Source organism: Schistocerca cancellata, chromosome 8 (genome assembly GCF_023864275.1).
Source record: "Schistocerca cancellata isolate TAMUIC-IGC-003103 chromosome 8, iqSchCanc2.1, whole genome shotgun sequence".
Taxonomy (NCBI): domain Eukaryota; kingdom Metazoa; phylum Arthropoda; class Insecta; order Orthoptera; family Acrididae; genus Schistocerca; species Schistocerca cancellata.
In genome coordinates, this window is record NC_064633.1 from 112603042 (window position 1) to 112621381 (window position 18340).

Sequence of the window (18340 nt, forward strand, 5' to 3'; positions counted from 1 at the left end):
ACAATTTTCAACGTCTCCGTTTCAAATAAAGTAAGAGCCTTGTGAACTTACATGACCATTGGTTCATTAAATGAAATACGTTTTCTAGTTTACGACGGCTTGCTGGTGACAGAGTCTCTGCCTTACGGGGTTTCTCCATCTGTCACAGCTCAAACGAATGCCCAGTCGGCAGCGAATGGATGTTATCTTTACTGCAGATATTGAACTACGGAGCTTACTGGCGTTCTACACTTGGCGTTACTAGGGGTGAAGGAGAGCTACTTGTGTGTGTTAAAAATCTACGCCTGACGTGAGATGTGAACCTACACGTTTTACACATCAATACAAGATTAATCCACCAGACCACAGAAGCCCCTGCCAAGCACATAATTATGAATTACAGAGTATTCATTTAGATGCAGATGCAGATGTCAAGGGACGCGTAACAGGAAGGAGGGCGGGATCTGGGAATGGATAGAAGTGCAGAAGTGCAAAATATAAGCGTGAAATGCTTGCAAAGTATTTCTTGCTTAGATGTGTGCCACAGTTCGTTTTATCGTAGGACCGAGGGAAGGACTGTTCTCAGAACGAAGAATGGGTTATAGGGAAGGGGAGATCAAAGAATACGGTTTCATAGGTGGTGAGAGGAATGATAGAGAGTAAAGACAGCAGCAATTAAAAGAGAAAATGTAGCGTCATTGGAAGCCGCTAGATTTGTTTACAAAGTTTTCGGGGAGTGTAATAGAAGGGCACTTGCGGCGATAGTGTCAGAAAGAAAGAGTGTGAGAGAGAATAGAAGATATATTAACAACGAGTAAACATAAATGTTCAAATTTGTGTGAAATATTATGGGACTTAACTGCAAAGGTCATCAGTCCCCAGTCTCACACACTACTTAACCTAAATTATCCTAAGGGCAAACATACACAGCCATGCCCGAGGGAGGTCTCAAACCTCCGCCGGGACCAGCCTCACAGTCCATGACTGCAGCGCCCTAGACCGCTCGGCTACTCCCGCGCGGCGAGTAAACATAATATGAAATCGTTGGCGTATTGTGTGGAGGAAGGAGGGTGTATTCATGGATGGAGGGGAAGAGAGAGACGTATTTGAAATAACAAAAACTACTGTGACAGAGTCCATCTACGCTGATTAGTTTGTAAGTATGTAGACAGGGTATAAATGATATCATAATAGAACACTTAACAAACACACTAGACTCGCATTCGGGAGGACGACGGTTCAATCCCATGTCCGGCCATCCTGATTTAGGTTTTCCGTGATTTCCCTAAATCGCTCCTGGCAAATGCCGGGATGGTTCCTATCAAAGGGCACGGCCGACTTCCTTCCCCGTCCTTCCCTAATCCGATGAGACCCATGACCTCGCTGTCTGGTCTCCTTCCCCCCCCCCCCCCCCCCCCGCCCCCACCTCCAAAAAAAAAAAAACTTAACAAACTGTATATTCAAAAGAAACCCACTTGAATTAAAAGGGCAACTTAAAGGAAAGCTAACCCATATGGTATCTTTTCTGTTGCCATGCGATCTTCCACTAGCTCCCAATGAGGAAAAATGACAAAACATAAGACATAACAAAACATTTTAAGAACTCTAATATTTTATCCAGAATCCTTCATTATCTTGTACTTCTATCACGCGTCTTGGCATAGAATGTATAAGCTGTCGGACGTAACAGCCTGAAGAAGCAATTTCCTCCCAGGCTTCCAGGACGCAGTCCCAAAGAGCGTCCGCAGTAGTTCATTGGTTTCGTGGCCAGTTCTCTGTTAATGTTCTGGCGACCTCAGCCCGCATGTTTTCCATGGGGCTCATATCAGCCGTCCGTCCATGACGTCGACGCCAATCGTGGAGAGCCGCTGCTGAACAAATGCAGACTAGTGAATGGGAGAATGGTCCTCTTCCAATGTGACGTCCCCTTCTGTGTACAGCATTCGCACTGACAGAAGCATCACATTTTCCAATATGTGGGCATACTGCGCGCTGTCCAGAGTTCCTTCTATCCTGTGAAGAATTCCCGCCCCTCTCGCAGAATTCCAACCCCAGCAGGTAGCAGATAGCCGACCACCTCTTGTCGTCGTGGTTACATATTCGCGTCGATGGCGAGTCCCTTGCGGCCTGTAAGCGATTCGTGGACCGTCGTTATTGGTAGAAAACACCTTCTCATCAGTGAAAATGACGTTGTCCCACGACGCCCTCAGATGGAGCTCCGCAAATGCTAGCCGGTATAAAACGTTGTCTTCGCTGAGCTCTTGTTTCACGGCGGATCGTCGTGCATGCAGTCCAGCGTCCCTCAGCCTTCGGCGAATCGTGTCACTGGAGCCGGGGAAGTTGGTTTCCCGCCGCAACTGCTTCGCGTTCAGAAAGGGATTTTCTCTGCACTTAGACACTGGGTCCCTGTCTTCCTAATGTGAGATCATTCTCTTCCTGCCTGAGCCAGAAGCCCTGTTGGTGGTGCCTCTTTCAAGGCAGATCCTCCACCATCTCGTTGCAGTGGTATGTGGTACGCCATACCGGCTGCCAGCTTCTCTGCTGGAACATCCTCCTTCCTCAATGACAGCCACGACTCTACCTCGGCCGGCTGGAGTGGCCGAGCGGTTCTAGGCGCTTCAGTCTGGAATCGCGCGACCGCTACGGTCGCAGGTTCGAATTCTGCCTCGGGCATGGATGTGTGTGATATCCTTAGGTTAGTTAGATTTAAGTAGTTCTAAGTTCTAGGGGACTGATGACCTCAGATGTTAAGTCCCATAGTGCTCAGAGCCATTTGAATCATTTTTTGACTCTACCTCGGATAGACCTCTCCCAGTGAGCCATTACGGCAGGCAGCCTGATGTGTATTTCTGCTTGCCGCTCTTATACTGATTCCAGGAGAGGAGGTAAACATATTTAAGTCAAACGGAGCGGCAGAGGCAGAGGCATGCGACGCAGCCGTGCTGGCTCGTCCCGGGTTGTTGGCCCACCAACGCCACCGCCAGCTCGCTCACTTGCGTCTCGCCTCTGCCAGCCTGGCTGGCCCGTAGCTCGCGAGCCGCGGCTAGTACAGACCCGGGCCGCAAGGCCACGATCACCCCTTGAAGGATCAGAAGTTACACCTAACCCACCCAAGTCTGTAGTACAAACTAACGCAGCTACAGATGTTACGTTATAACATGTGCAGGCACACCTACAGTTGACGATTTATTCAAATGTTTGACGAACAATACTTTCAAAAATACGTTCATTTTAAACATAGCTACCACAAAACATTTCACCTAGCTAGCAATAGGATGACGCAGGAAACTATACTTTCTTGTAAGCGCTGTACATTAGATGTAGCCTTAAGAAAACCTGTATTCAACCACGACAATCAAGTGGAATGTAAAAGTAAACAGTTTTGGCGGCAGCTTCTCCAAATAATAGTATATATTTAGTATATAATACACGTTTTGTGCACTTATAACATGTGCTCAGTGTCTCTGAAACAAGACGTGCTGCACGACGGACATTACTTTCTGCTGAGGCACTTCATTTACATCTCAATGATACACGACTACTAGAGAACATTTACGTCAGTCAATCCACTTGTAATTTAACATCATGATATCGGAGATATTAGGCAACACGTTACTAGGGATGAGCGAGGCCTTAATGTTTGCAACTAAACATGCTACTCCTAGCTACTACTGAATATGGAATTGATTATTAACGTGTCTTCATAACCATGTGTGCGGCGTTCGACTCTCAGTCAGCATAGACGTTTTCGTCACCTTATTTCTAGTTAAACGTGTGCACATCTCGCTGATGATGGACCAACATTGGACATTTCTCGTCTGTTCCTGGTTAGACAACGACGGCGGTAGGCGCCGTGTTCGAATCCCGGTCAGGCAATACAACTTCAGTCGTCATTTAAGGTTCCAACCCCACTACTGGTGACAAACTGTGATATCTACATTCTGACTTTAGGTACTTATTCAACAATCCGATTAGGTGCTGGGTTCGCATCCTTGTCCCCAGCATTACATGATGGCATTTCCATGATAAGAAGTCAGTCTCATTCTGCCAACGGCCTTGTCAAAGAGGACGGAGGAACGGATAGAGGTTCAGGGCACTCTCTTGTCCTAGGGGTGGGAAATTGCCCCTAAAGGCGGAAGAATCAGCAATGATCAACGACATGAGGATGCAGAAGGCAATGGAAACCACTGCATTAAAGACACGTAACGTGTATCCACAGGACATGTGGCCTGTAATTGAAGAAGTGTCATGATGATCTCTCCATTGGCAAAAGATTCCGGAATAGTCCCCCATTCGGATCTCCGGGAGGGGACTGCCAAGGGGGAGGTTACCATGAGAAAAAGATTGAATAATCTACGAAAGGATAACGTTCTACGAGTCGGGGCGTGGAATGTCAGAAGCTTGAAAGTGGTAGGGAAACTAGAAAATCTGAAAAGGGAAATGCAAAGGCTCAATCTAGATATAGTAGGGGTCAGTGAAGTGAAGTGGAAGGAAGACAAGGATTTCTGGTCAGATGAGTATCGGGTAACATCAACAGCAGCAGAAAATGGCATAACAGGTGTAGGATTCGTTATGAGTAGGAAGGTAGGGCAGAGGGTGTGTTACTTTGAACAGTTCAGTGACCGGGTTGTTCTAATCAGAATCGACAGCAGACCAACACCGACAACGATAGTTCAGGTATACATGCCGACGTCGCAACCTGAAGATGAACAGATAGAGAAAGTGTTTGAGGATATTGAAAGGGTAATGTAGTATGTAAAGGGGGACGAAAATCTAATAGTCATGGGCGACTGGAATGCAGTTGTAGGGGAAGGAGTAGAAGAAAAGGTTACAGGAGAATATGGGCTTGGGACAAGGAATGAAAGAGGAGAAAGACTAATTGAGTTCTGTAACAAGTTTCAGCTAGTAATAGCGAATACCCTGTTCAAGAATCACAAGAGGAGGAGGTATACTTGGAAAAGGCCGGGAGATACGGGAAGATTTCAATTAGATTACATCATGGTCAGACAGAGATTTCGAAATCAGATACTGGATTGTAAGGCGTACCCAGGAGCAGATATAGACTCAGATCACAATATAGTAGTGATGAAGAGTAGGCTGAAGTTCAAGACATTAGTCAGGAAGAATCAATACGCAAAGAAGTGGGATACGGAAGTACTAAGGAATGACGAGATACGTTTGAAGTTCTCTAACGCTATAGATACAGCAATAAGAAATAGCGCAGTAGGCAGTACAGTTGAAGAGGAATGGACATCTCTAAAAGGGCCATCACAGAAGTTGGGAAGGAAAACATAGGTACAAAGAAGGTAGCTGCGAAGAAACCATGGGTAAGAGAAGAAATACTTCAGTTGATTGATGAAAGGAGGAAGTACAAACATGTTCCGGGAAAATCAGGAATACAGAAATACAAGTCGCTGAGGAATGAAATAAATAGGAATTGCAGGGAAGCTAAGACGAAATGGCTGCAGGAAAAATGTGAAGACATCGAAAAAGATATGATTATCGGAAAGCCCGCATCTCGTGGTCGTGCGGTAGCGTTCTCGCTTCCCACGCCCGGGTTCCCGGGTTCGATTCCCGGCGGGGTCAGGGATTTTCTCAGCCTCGTGATGGCTGGGTGTTGTGTGCTGTCCTTAGGTTAGTTAGGTTTAAGTAGTTCTAAGTTCTAGGGGACTTATGACCACAGCAGTTGCGTCCCATAGTGCTCAGAGCCATTTGAACCATCGTCGGAAGGACAGACTCAGCACACAGGAAAGTCAAAACAACCTTTGGTGACATTAAAAAAAACGCTGGTAACATTAAGAGTGCAACGGGAATTCCACTGTTAAATGCAGAGGAGAGAGCAGATAGGTGGAAAGAATACATTGAAAGCCTCTATGAGGGCGAAGATTTGTCTGATGTGTTAGAAGAAGAAACAGGAGTCGATTTCTAAGAGAGAGGGGATCCAGTATTAGAATCGGAATTTAAACGAGCTTTGGAGGACTTACGGCCAAATAAGGCAGAAGGGATAGATAACATTCCATCAGAATTTCTAAAATCATTGGGGGAAGTGGCAACAAAACGACTATTCACGTTGGTGTGTAGAATATATGAGTCTGGCGATATACCATCTGACTTTCGGAAAAGCATCATCCACACAATTCCGAAGCAAATAGTGGAAATTATCAGTTCAATTAAATTAATAATTTAATTATAAGAAAGCATTTTTTAAAGACACTAACTGCCGGCCGGGGTGGCCGAGCGGTTCTAGGCGCTACAGTCTGGAACCGCGCGACAGCTACGGTCGCAGATTCGAATCCTGCCTCGGGCATGAATGTGTGTGATGTCCTTAGGTTAGTTAGGTTTAAGTAGTTCTACGTTCTAGGGGACTGATGACCTCAGAAGTTAAGTCCCATAGTGCTCAGAGCCATTTTTGAAAGACACTAACAAGATGAACAGCATTGTATGTCGGATATTAATGACCTTCTTTAATTAAAATGATTTATTCTCCCATTTTTGTTCATCACAAGCAAGCAGATTAACTTAAAAAATTGGGGAATAGAAAATTAATTTGAACACTGGCATCAATGAGAAAGATAAAGGTCGCAGAGTTTGTCTTTCACGTAGCACATTTATTTCATTACTGAATTTGATGCACATCCAATGAATACACATGACTGGTGCCTGAATGAGAAATATAACTAAATAATTCTCAAAAAATGGTAGAATAGCGCAATTTAAAAAAAGGTTCAAATGGCTCTGAGCAATGTGGGACTTAACATCTGTGGTCATCAGTCCCCTAGAACTTAGAACTACTTAAACCTAACTAACCTGTGGACATCACACATTTCATGCCCGAGGCAGGATTGGAACCTGCGACCGTAGCAGTCGCGCGGTTCATGACTGAGCGCCTTAACCGCGAGACCGCCGGGGCCGGCTTAAAAAAAGGAAAAACTCACAAGATGGTAGTGTAGCACAATAAATCAATCATTCCAGCTACATACCCACGACAGAAATACTCCAGAGAAATACCTTTCACCAATATGCTCATACACTAGCATGGAAAGAGGTTTATCCGATTCGCAAGGTTTGTGTGGTAGATATACGACATGGAATCCGCGCCTGTCGCTTACGAACGGCCGTACTTGAGCACTTGGTAAACTTGATTACGAGTTAACTGTTCAGAAATTAGACATTAAACCAGGCACAAATGTAAGAAATTTTAATGGTGCAACAGCAGAATGATTTTACCGTCACGAAATAAAATTAACTCGGCAAGGCAGAAACTCTCTCTAGGAGCTACGAACTGTACTCACCAACCGCTAGCTGCAGAGTCCTTTCTCGACCGAGCTTCGCCTAACTACCGGTGCAATGGAAGCTGCCAGAGGGGTAGGCTTCCGCCACCTACCTGACAGACAAACCAACCTCAGAGTAAAAGGGGTAAACCTCTCTGTCCAGGTACTGGGATCCTAAGTTAGCCATCCTGTGCTGCCCTCCAAACGAGAAGCAAAAATCACCTGCTCCTAGTAGACGACAACCAACTCAGCGTCCCTCACAAAAGAAACCCGTAACCACTCGTAAAAACATTCATTCAGTCACATTCACGAACACATAGGGTAGGGTGAAGGGAAAGAAGTAATAAATACAGGTCATGATTTCCTATGCAACACAAAAATTCGAATATGATATCATTTAATAAGTAGTTTGATTGTTCACTCTTTCTGCGAGAGTTAGTAAATTAAACGGCAATCAGGCGATGGACAGAATAGGATGCACAGAATCCAGTGAGACAAGCATCTTATGAAACGACTCCTCAGAGACGTTTCATAGCAACACATATTGCAGACAGTATCCAAACATGTCACTGAGTGTACCCGCAAAATTATGTTATTGTAGGAGCAGAGCACAGGAAATAAGACGTTATAAAAATTGAGCTACGAGAAACAGATGTTTTAAACACGGGTGATCGAGGTTTTAAAGAATGGGGGGGGGGGGATATTGGTTTTGCATAAACGGCCGTCTTCATCAAATACTGGCTCTCTACTAAAGCACTTGGCGATCGACAGAATTTTCTCGAGCCACAGATAAATACCACACGGTGATAGTAGGATTATGATACAGAAAGATATGTGTGATTATAATTAAAGTGTAGCTGATCACAGAGGTCCTGTGTGGTCTCTAATTATCGTATGCCAGCGAACTTGACAGATGATCTAATGCGTTAATGTAGAATCGATTTACGCTGGAGGAAGTTAGTTCCAATTTAGACCACCAGGTGCATATCTAAACTACTGGCCATTAAAATTTTTACACCACGAAAATGACGTGCTACAGACGCGAAATTTAACCGACAGGAAGAAGATGCTGTGATATGCAAATGATAAGCTTTTCAGAGCATTCACACAAGGTTGTCGCCGGTGGTGACACCTACAACGTGCTGACATGAGGAAAGTTTCCAACCGATTTCTCATACACAAACAGCAGTTGACCGGCGTTGCCTGGTGAAATGTTGTTGTGATGCCTCGTGTAAGGAGGAGAAATGCGTACCATCATGTTTCCGGCTTTGATAAAGGTCGGATTGTGGCCTATCGCGATTGCGATTTATCGTATCGCGACATTGCTGCTCGCGTTGGTCGAGATCCAATGACTGTTAGCAAAATATGGAATCGGTGGGTTCAGGATGGTAATACGGAACGCCGTGCTGGATACCAACGGCCTCGTATCACTAGCAGTCGAGATGACAGGCATATTATCCGCATGGCTGTAACGGATCGTGCAGCCACGTCTAGATCCCTGAGTCAACAGATAGGGACGCTTGCAAGACAACAACCATCTGAACGAACAGTTCGACGACGTTTGCAGCAGAATGGACTATCAGCTCGGAGACCATGGCTGCGGTTACCCTTGACGCTGCATTACAGACAGGAGCGCCTGCGATTGTGTACTCAACGACGAACCTGGGTGCGCGATTGGCAAAACGTCATTTTTTCAGATGAATCAAGTTTCTGATTACAGCATCATGATGGTCGCATCCGTGTTTGGCGACATGGCGGTGAACGCACATTGGAAGCGTGTATTCGTCATCGCCATACTGGCGCATCACCCGGCGTGATGGTATGGGGTGCCATTGGTTACACGTCTCGTTCACCTCTTGTTCGCATTGACGGTACTTTGAACAGCGGACGTTACATTTCATATGTGTTACGAACCGTGGCTCTACCCTTCGTTCGATCCCTGCGAAACCCTACATTTCAGCAGGATAATGCACGACCGCATGTTGCAGTTCCTGTACGGGCCTTTCTGGTTACAGAAAATGTTCGACTTCTGCCCTGGCCAGCACATTCTCCAGATATCTCACCAATTGAAAACGTGTGGTCAATGGTGGCCAAGCAACTGGCTCGTCACAATACGCCATTCACTACTCTTGATGAACTGTGGTATCGTGTTGACGCTGCATGGGCAGCTGTACCTGTACACGCCATCCAAGCTCTGTTTGACTCAATGTCCAGGCGTATCAAGGCTGTTATTACGGCCAGAGGTGGTTGTTCTGGGCACTGATTTCTCAAGATCTACGCACCCAAATTGCGTGAAAATGTAATCACATGTCAGTTCTAGTATCATATATTTGTCCAATGAGCATCCGTTTATCATCTGCATTTCTTCTTGGTGTAGCAATTTTAATGGCCAGTAGTGTAGCACTTCGAATGCAAGAAAGATGTGTAAAAATTTTTCCACATGTAATGGATTAGGAATGGGACGTAGGCAGAAAAGATCAAACAAATGGCAGAGGTTCAATGTTGATCTTACTATTAACCACTGCTTACACAGTTCGATCGAAATGAACACCGGAAGCGTCAAAAAGTTTGCTTACAGCGGCAGATTTAGACTTGGTGGCCAAAATTGGAACTAATCTTCCAAGTTTCGCTGCCGTACAATAATCACAGCCCACCTTGGGCCTCCGTGAGTTGCTGCACTTGTTATAACCATCCGATATGTTCTCCCTCTCCACCCCCTTGTCCTTTAACGAATATTGCAGTGAAGGAACGTCGACTGGTAAGTCACTGTATTATCTCGAATTTTGTTGTTTTCACTGTGATGGTCTTCATTGTATATTTCATTTCTCTGCCATCCATGTAAATAAGGTAGCGTCCCATAATGAGGACCAACCTCCAAGAATCGGTAGATCACATATTTTCTATTTCGTCTCCATTCTGAATGTCCTTAGTTTTCTTCCTATGATTGCCAGTCTACCACACACCTTTCCTTCAGCCAGCTTTACGCCACCATTCCACCTCAGACCGCTCCACACCCTTGGACTGGCTGTTGTACGATTCTAAGGTTTTCGTCCAGAGATCGTGTTAACATTTCCTTTAGGCTGAAAGATATTTGCAGTAACTGTCGATCATCTACAGAATTCATTCGCTTTTCAAACGTTGTGTCACGGATGTGCAAGAGCGTCGCCCCTAAACAGATTTGTGGAGCTTCCTACGTTTTACACGAGGTACTGTACGTGTAACGTGAGTGTTGCTGGTCCTACAATACTCCACTAAGGCACAGAAGAATCTGCTTTTATACTTCATGAACTGTCACCACAGAGGACGAGTTAATAGGTTCTACTTTTTGAATAATCTGCTAATCTCACTTTGGTTACCTCGCAAGAAATCACTATGTAGACAAAACACGCTTAGTTGACTCTTTTTCACCAATTATTTATTTACGCGAACAGGAATCCTAGTTAAGAACCCATTCTCTAAGCATACATGTAAATATGTCGTTTTGAATATTACTATAAACAGAGATCGCAAAAATAAGTAGTTACTGCAACATTTGGCACACAAATATTTTTCCATAAAGTTCTACTTGATATGAAGTAATGGAGGAACAAAGCTGGACCGATTTCCCATAAAATCTGCGTAATATTTTACAGCAAAGCAACATGGATTGAGTTAAATGTACTAAAATTTAATTATAGGGTCGATGCAGATGATTTCAGTCGCGATGGAATAATGTCAGTATGGCTGTTTAGATGATATGCTGAACGTACAATGAACGGAACTGTAGTGGCAACTGATAAGTTTTTTCCGTACCAACTGAGGCGTAGCACCTTTCATCGTGCCAATCGAGATTGGAGTTCTCTGAACAGGTGTGCGATATCAATCATGGGCAAGACAGATGGTGTCAGATTGCTCAAGTGTATGTAGCTCCTATGCGACTTGGTATAGTTCACTAGCTGACGGATACTATTTGTGTTGAAGTCAAAATACTGTCATTTTTATCTGAAGTTCTGTTTGTTTAATTTTCTAATTATTTATTAATCACTACTACAATTGTGCTTAGTTATGAGAGTGAGTGAACGTGTGAACATGGAATAACGTTTACTTTAATGTTCTTATAGTATACATTGAAGTAACTGGTTCTGTAACGAATGTTCGAGAATGACGTGTGTGTTCATCATTTGTACTGGGGACTCTGTTATGAACTATTTCGTTAGTTTATGGTACTGGGGAAATGAGATTATGGTTGCAGTAGTTCTGTTAAGAGGGAATTAATTGGATATTTGTGTGTTTTCAAAATTGATTTATGTTAATTTACTGTTCTGATTCAGTGACAAGAAAATTATTGATATTGTGATATTTCGCTGTCAAAATGTTTTAGAAGTGCCGTAAAATGTGGAAGAGAATTCGAGTTAACACACGGTGTAAAATTCAGAACTTTTGGTGAAATTTTAAATAACTAAATTCTGCGTGGCGTATTGCTCACTTGCGAACTGGAACATTTCGTTACTTAGACTGATTACAGCAACAGTTGAGCGAGTTCTTCTAAAAGAGACAATCTTTCTGTGAACTTTCGGTTAAGTATAATTAATAATTTGCACAAACTGGCTCCTGTTGGGTGCGTGTGGACATTTCAGACTTTACCGTAAGGCTTGGTAATGACTGGTGTATGTAAGCTTACCGTAATACATCGACATACTACGCACAACAATACTTTCATCTAACTATTCCTTCCACGGCCAAAACAATGTTTAGGGCTACTTGTTGTTACGAGGTGTGCAGCTGTTTTTCTACAGATTTATCCGTCTGAGAACTGCATTTCAGGGACTTTCAGGAGCTACGCATTTCAGAAACAGGCGCATTGGCTGGGAAGTAAAAAAAAGCTGTAGAGAAGAGAACCGTGGTTAAGAATAAATATGAAAATGAACAGTGTCGAACAGAGATCAAAGGACAGGACAGAATAGTGTGTGACTAAGTGGAATAGCTGGACACTGCAACGAGAACTGTAATCCTGTAAAAGAAGAAGAAGAAAATCGTAGATAAGACAGATGAAGCGGCGGGGTGTTAGCTGACGAAATGACGGATGCAGTGGCAGCCGCTATCTCAACAACTGCCCTAACAGTGTTGGCAATAGATGGCAGCCCACAAACTAGTATAGCTAGAGGCGGAAGACGGTTCCGTAGTTTCAGTGCGCGGAGAGTACAGTTGACAAATAGACGTAAGTTAAGCTTAGTTCATCTGTTGTTTGTTTGAATCAAAAGACTTTTTAAAATGGAAGGGAATGATCGATTGATTGGTTGAGGGGGGTTAAGGGACCAAACAATGAGGTCGTCAGCCCCGCAGTTCGAAAGATACATGCGTAAGAGGCGACCGCAAAAAGTGGGCAGATTCAGTCAGAGGAGTCAAACTATGAAACAAGGAAGCTAAAAACACACACAGTTGAAGGCATAAAAGGGTAGATAAATTTAAAAACTGAAAAAAACTCAGAGAGATAAAGGAACAGTCTTTGCATGGGAGAGTGGTCATGGGTCGCAGACCCAGAAAACATGTTGAGAGGCCCCGACTACAGCCATCCTGCCCCAGCTCCAGGAGGAAAGTAAAGCCTTATCACGAAGGAAACTGAGGACCAGTTCAGCCATCCATGAAGACAAGGAATCTGGAAGGCCGTACTTCGTACAAAGAAGACATTCCACCAATAAATGGAATACCATCAGTCTGGCTCCACAACCACATTATAAGGGTGGCTCATTACGAAGGATGAGACAATGGGTATGCCTAGTAGGCAATGCTTAGAAGGCATAAGACAGTCGACTCGTTCTGAGAGGACCAGAAGGAAGAACGTCAAACTGCAGCAATCTCCTTGATTGTACAGATTTTATTACTGAGAACAGTAGTGCACCAGATGTCATTTCGCTTTCGGGCAAAAAGAGATTTGATGCGAATCCGCATATCTCAACCTCATATCATAGAAAGGAATTGGGAGGGGGGGGGGGGGGAGTATCTGCCTCGCTAGCCAAACGGTCAGCCCATTTCATGGATGCCAACATCACTAGGAACACAGACTGAACAGGCTGCTCAGCCAAGGGCAGAGAGAAGGTCTTGGATGGAAGAACCAAGAGATCTATATCGGGCTATAGCCTACGGAGTCAGTACATATTAAAACACTGTGCAGGGAGGCCTGATAACAAAAAAGGAGGGCCCCATTAATGACTAGCAGCTCTGCTATGTACACACTTCATCGCTCCAGCGGTATATGGTATTCTATGACAATAAGAAACATAACTCCCGCATGAACCATGGACCTTGCGCGTTGGTGGGGAGGCTTGTGTGCCTCAAAGATACAGATAGTCGTACCGTAGCTGCAACCACAACGAAGGGGTATCTGTTTAGAGGCCAGACAAACGTGTGGTTCCTGAAGAGGGGCAGCAGCCTTTTCAGTAGTTGCAGGGGCAACAGTCTGGATGATTGACTGATCTGACCTTGTAACACTAACCAAAATGGCCTTGCTGTTTTGGTACTGCGAACGGCTGAAAGCAAGGGGAAACTACAGCCGTAATTTTTCCCGAGGGCATGCAGCTTTACTGTATGATTAAATGATGATGGCGTCCTCTTGAGTAAAATATTCCGGAGGTAAAATAGTCCCCCATTCGGATCTCCGGACGGGGACTACTCAAGAGGACGTTGTTATCAGGAGAAAGAAAACTGGCGTTCTACGTATCGGAGCGTGGAATGTCAGATCCCTTAATCGGGCAGGTAGGTTAGAAAATTTAAAAAGGGAAATGGATAGGTTAAAGTTAGATATAGTGGGAATTAGTGAAGTTCGGTGGCAGGAGGAACAAGACTTTTAGTCAGGTGAATATAGGGTTATAAATACAAAATAAAATAGGGGTAATGCAGGAGTAGGTTTAATAATGACTAAAAAATAGGAGTACGGGTAAGTTACTACAAACAGCATAGTGAACGCATTAATGTGGCCAAGATAGACACGAAGCCCATGCCTACAACAGTAGTACAAGTTTATATGCCAACTAGCTCTGCACATGACGAAGAAATTAATGAAATGTATGATGAGATAAAGGGAATTATTCAAGTAGTGAAGGGTGACGAAAATTTAATAGTCATGGGTGACTGGAATCCGAGAATAGGAAAAGGGAGAGAAGGAAACATAGTAGGTGAATATGGATTGAGGCTAAGAAATGAAAGAGGAAGCCGCCAGGTAGAACTTTGCGCAGAGCATAACTTAATCATAGCTAACACTTGGTTTAAGAATCATGAAAGAAGGTTATATACATGGAAGAACCCTGGAGATACTAAAAGGTGATGATGATGTTTGGTTTGTGGGGCGCTCAACTGCGTGGTTATCAGCGCCCGTACAATTTCCCAACCGTTGCTCAGTCCAATTTCGCCACTTTCTTGGATGATGATGAAATCATGAGGACAACACAAACACCCAGTCATCTCGAGGCAGGTGAAAATCCCTGACCCCGCCGGGAATCGAACCCGGGACCCCGTGCTCGGGAAGCGAGAACGCTACCGCGAGACCACGAGCGGCGGACTAAAAGGTATCAGATAGATTATATAATGGTAGAGATTTAAGAACCAGGTTCTAAATTGTAAGACATTTGCAGGGGCAGATGTGGACTCTGACCACAATCTATTGGTTACATACTGTAGATTAAAACTGAAGAAACTTTAAAAAGGTGGGAATTTAAGGAGATGGGACCTGGATAAACTGAAAGAACCAGAGGTTGTACAGAGTTTCAGGGAGAGCATAAGGGAACAATTGACAGGAATGGGGGAAAGAAGTACAGTAGAAGAAGAATGGGTAACTTTGAGGGATGAAGTAGTGAAGGCAGCAGAGGATCAAGTAGGCAAAAAGACGAGGGCTAGTAGAAACCATTGGGTAACAGAAGAAATATTGAATGTAATTGATGAAAGGAGAAAATATAAAAATGCAGTAAATGAAGCAGGCAAAAAGGAATACAAACGTCTTAAAAATGATATCGACAGGAAGTGCAAAATGGCTAAGCAGGCATGGCTAGAGGACAAATGTTAGGATGTAGAGGCTTATCTCACTAGGGGTAAGATAGATACTGCCTACAGGAAAATTAAAGAGACTTTTGGAGATAGGAGAACGACTTGCATGGATATCAAGAGCTTTGATGGAAACCCAGTTCTAAGCAAAGAAGGGAAAGCAGAAACGTGGAAGGAGTATATAGAGGGTCTATACAAGGGTGATGTAGTTGAGGACAATATTATGGAAATGGAAGAGGATGTAGATGAAGATGAAATGGGAGATATGCTACTGCGTGAAGAGTTTGACAGAGTGCTGAAAGAACTGAGTTGAAACAAGGCCCCCGGAGTAGACAGCATTCCATTAGAACTACTGACAGCCGTGGGATAGCCAGTCCTGACAAAACTCTACCATCTGGTGAGCACGAAATACAAACAGACTTCAAGAAGAATATAATAATTCCAATCCCAAAGAAAGCAGGTGTTGACAGATGTGAAAATTACCGAACTATCAGTTTAATAAGTGACAGATGCAAAATACTGACGCGAATTCATTACAGACGAATGGAAAAACTGATAGAAGCCTACCTCGGGGAAGATCAGTTTGGACTCCGTAGAAATGTTGGCACACGTGAGGCAATACTGACCCTACGACTTATCTTAGAAGAAAGATTAAACAAAGGCAAACCTACGTTTCTAGTATTTGTAGACTTAGAGAAACCGTTTGACAATGTTGATTGGAATACTCTCTTTCAAATTCTGAAGGTGGCAGGGGTAAAATACAGGGAGCGAAAGGCTATTTACAATTTGTACAGAAACCAGATGGCAGTTATAAGAGTCGCGGGGTATGAAAGGAAAGCAGTGGTTGGGAAGGGAGTGAGACAGGGTTGTAGCCTTCCCCCGATGTTATTCAATCTGTATACTGAGCAAGCAATAGAGGAAACAAAAGAAAAGTTCGGAGTAAGTATTCAAATCCGTGGAGAAGAAATAAAAACTTTGAAGTTCGCAGTTGAACGGAATGGACAGTGTCTTGAAAGGAGGGTATAAGATGAACAACAACAAAAGCAAAACGAGGATAATGGATTGGAGTCGAATTAAGTCGGGTGATGCTGAGGGAATTAGATTAGGAAATGAGACACTTAAAGTAGTAAAGGAGTTTTGCTATTTGGGAGCAAAATAACTGATGATGGTCGAAGTAGAGTGGATATAAAAGTAGACTGGCAATGGCAAGGAAAGCGTTTCCGAAGAAGAGAAACATGTTAACATCGAGTATAGATTTAAATGTCAGGAAGTCGTTCCTGAAAGTATTTATATGGAGTGTAGCCATGTATGGAAGTGAAACGTGGACGATAAATAGTTTGGACAAGAAGAGAATAGAAGCTTTCGAAATGTGGTGCTACAGAAAAATGCTGAAGATTAGATGGGTAGATTACATAACTAATGAGGAGGTACTGAATACAATTGGAGAGAAGAGAAGCTCGTGGCACATTTTGACTAGAAGAAGGGTTCGGTTGGTAGGACATTTTCTGAGACATCGAGGGATCACCAATTTAGTATTGGAGGGCAGCGTGGAGGGTAAAAATCGTAGAGGGAGACCAAGAGATGAATACACTAAGCAGATTCAGAAGGATGTAGGCTGCAGTTGGTACTGGGAGATGAAGCTTGCACAGGATAGAGTAGCATGGAGAGCTGCATCAAACCAGGACTTAAGACCACAACAACAAAAACAACAACAAGAAACATAAAAGCTTATCCTGCCTTATCTATCATTTTAGTACCTTCAGTGCATAAGATGGTAGCATGCTAGAACTCCTCAGGAGGGGAGGGGGGGGGGGGGGAAATGTACAAGACGCAGGTATATCATAGGGACGACAGAGACTTAAGGACCTGGAACACGTTGGTCCTAATTCATGGTCGAGGCACCATCCAATGGGGGGGGGGGGGAAGGGTGGGGGGGGGGGTGCAGGGAAGAAATACAATATATGATCAAAAGTATCCGGATACATAGCTCTCCATCACTAAAGCTCGAATTCAATATGGTGTTAGCCCACCCTTAGTCTTGACGACAGCTTCCACTCTCGCAGGCATACATTCAATCAGGTGCTGAAAGGTTTATTGGGGAATGGCAGCCCATTCTTCACGGAGTGCTGCACTGCGGAGAGGTATCGACACTGACGTATGACACAAGTGACACCCAATCACCTGACCACATTGGAAGTCCGTGAGTTATGAGGAGCGTCCCATTCTGCTCTCTCACGGTGTCTAATGACTACTGAGGTCACTGATATGGAGTACCTGTTAGTAGGTGGCAGAACAATCCACCTAATATGAAAAACGTATGTTTTTTGGGGTGTTCGGATACTTTTGATCGCATAGTGTACACGGGGTGCATTCCAGTGACTGACAGTGGGAAGTGAGACACATTGCAGCCTGAAACCCCGCCTGAGGCAGGTAGCAGGAGGGAGACATCCCTCATTGGCAAAGAGGATGGGATACACAGGTTTTTCAGGGAGTCGTTGAATGGCGATTGCATAAGAAACCAGGAATTGGCTCCATCGTATTTGTACAGGGGAATCCACACTTCTGTGAGGTGGCTGTCATCAGGACTAGTGCGAAAGTCACCAATAGACAGGTGCACCCCATAAAATGAACGGGGTCAAGTATGAAACTTCCTGGCAGATTAAAACTGTGTGCCGGGCCGAGACTCGAACTCGGGACCTGGCAGAAGTAAAGCTGTGAGGATGGGGCGTGAGTCGTGCTTGGGTAGCTCAGTTGGTAGAGCACTTGCTCGCGAAAGCCAAAGGTCCCGAGTTCGAGTCTCGGCCTGGCACACAGTTTTAATCTGCCAGGAAGTTTCATATCAGAGTACACTCCGCTGCAGAGTGAAAATCTCATTCTGGGGTCAAGTAGTTTCAGAGTGGAAGAAGGCGCTGAGCCATAAACCTGACAACCATAATCAAGTCCGCACAAAACCAGAGCAAGATAAAGATGTAGAAGAGTAACATGGTATGCACTTGAAGATATGTGGGCCAGAAGATGGAGAGTATTAAGCTTCTGCAGGCATGCAATCTTTAGGTGATGAATATGAGGCAGCCACG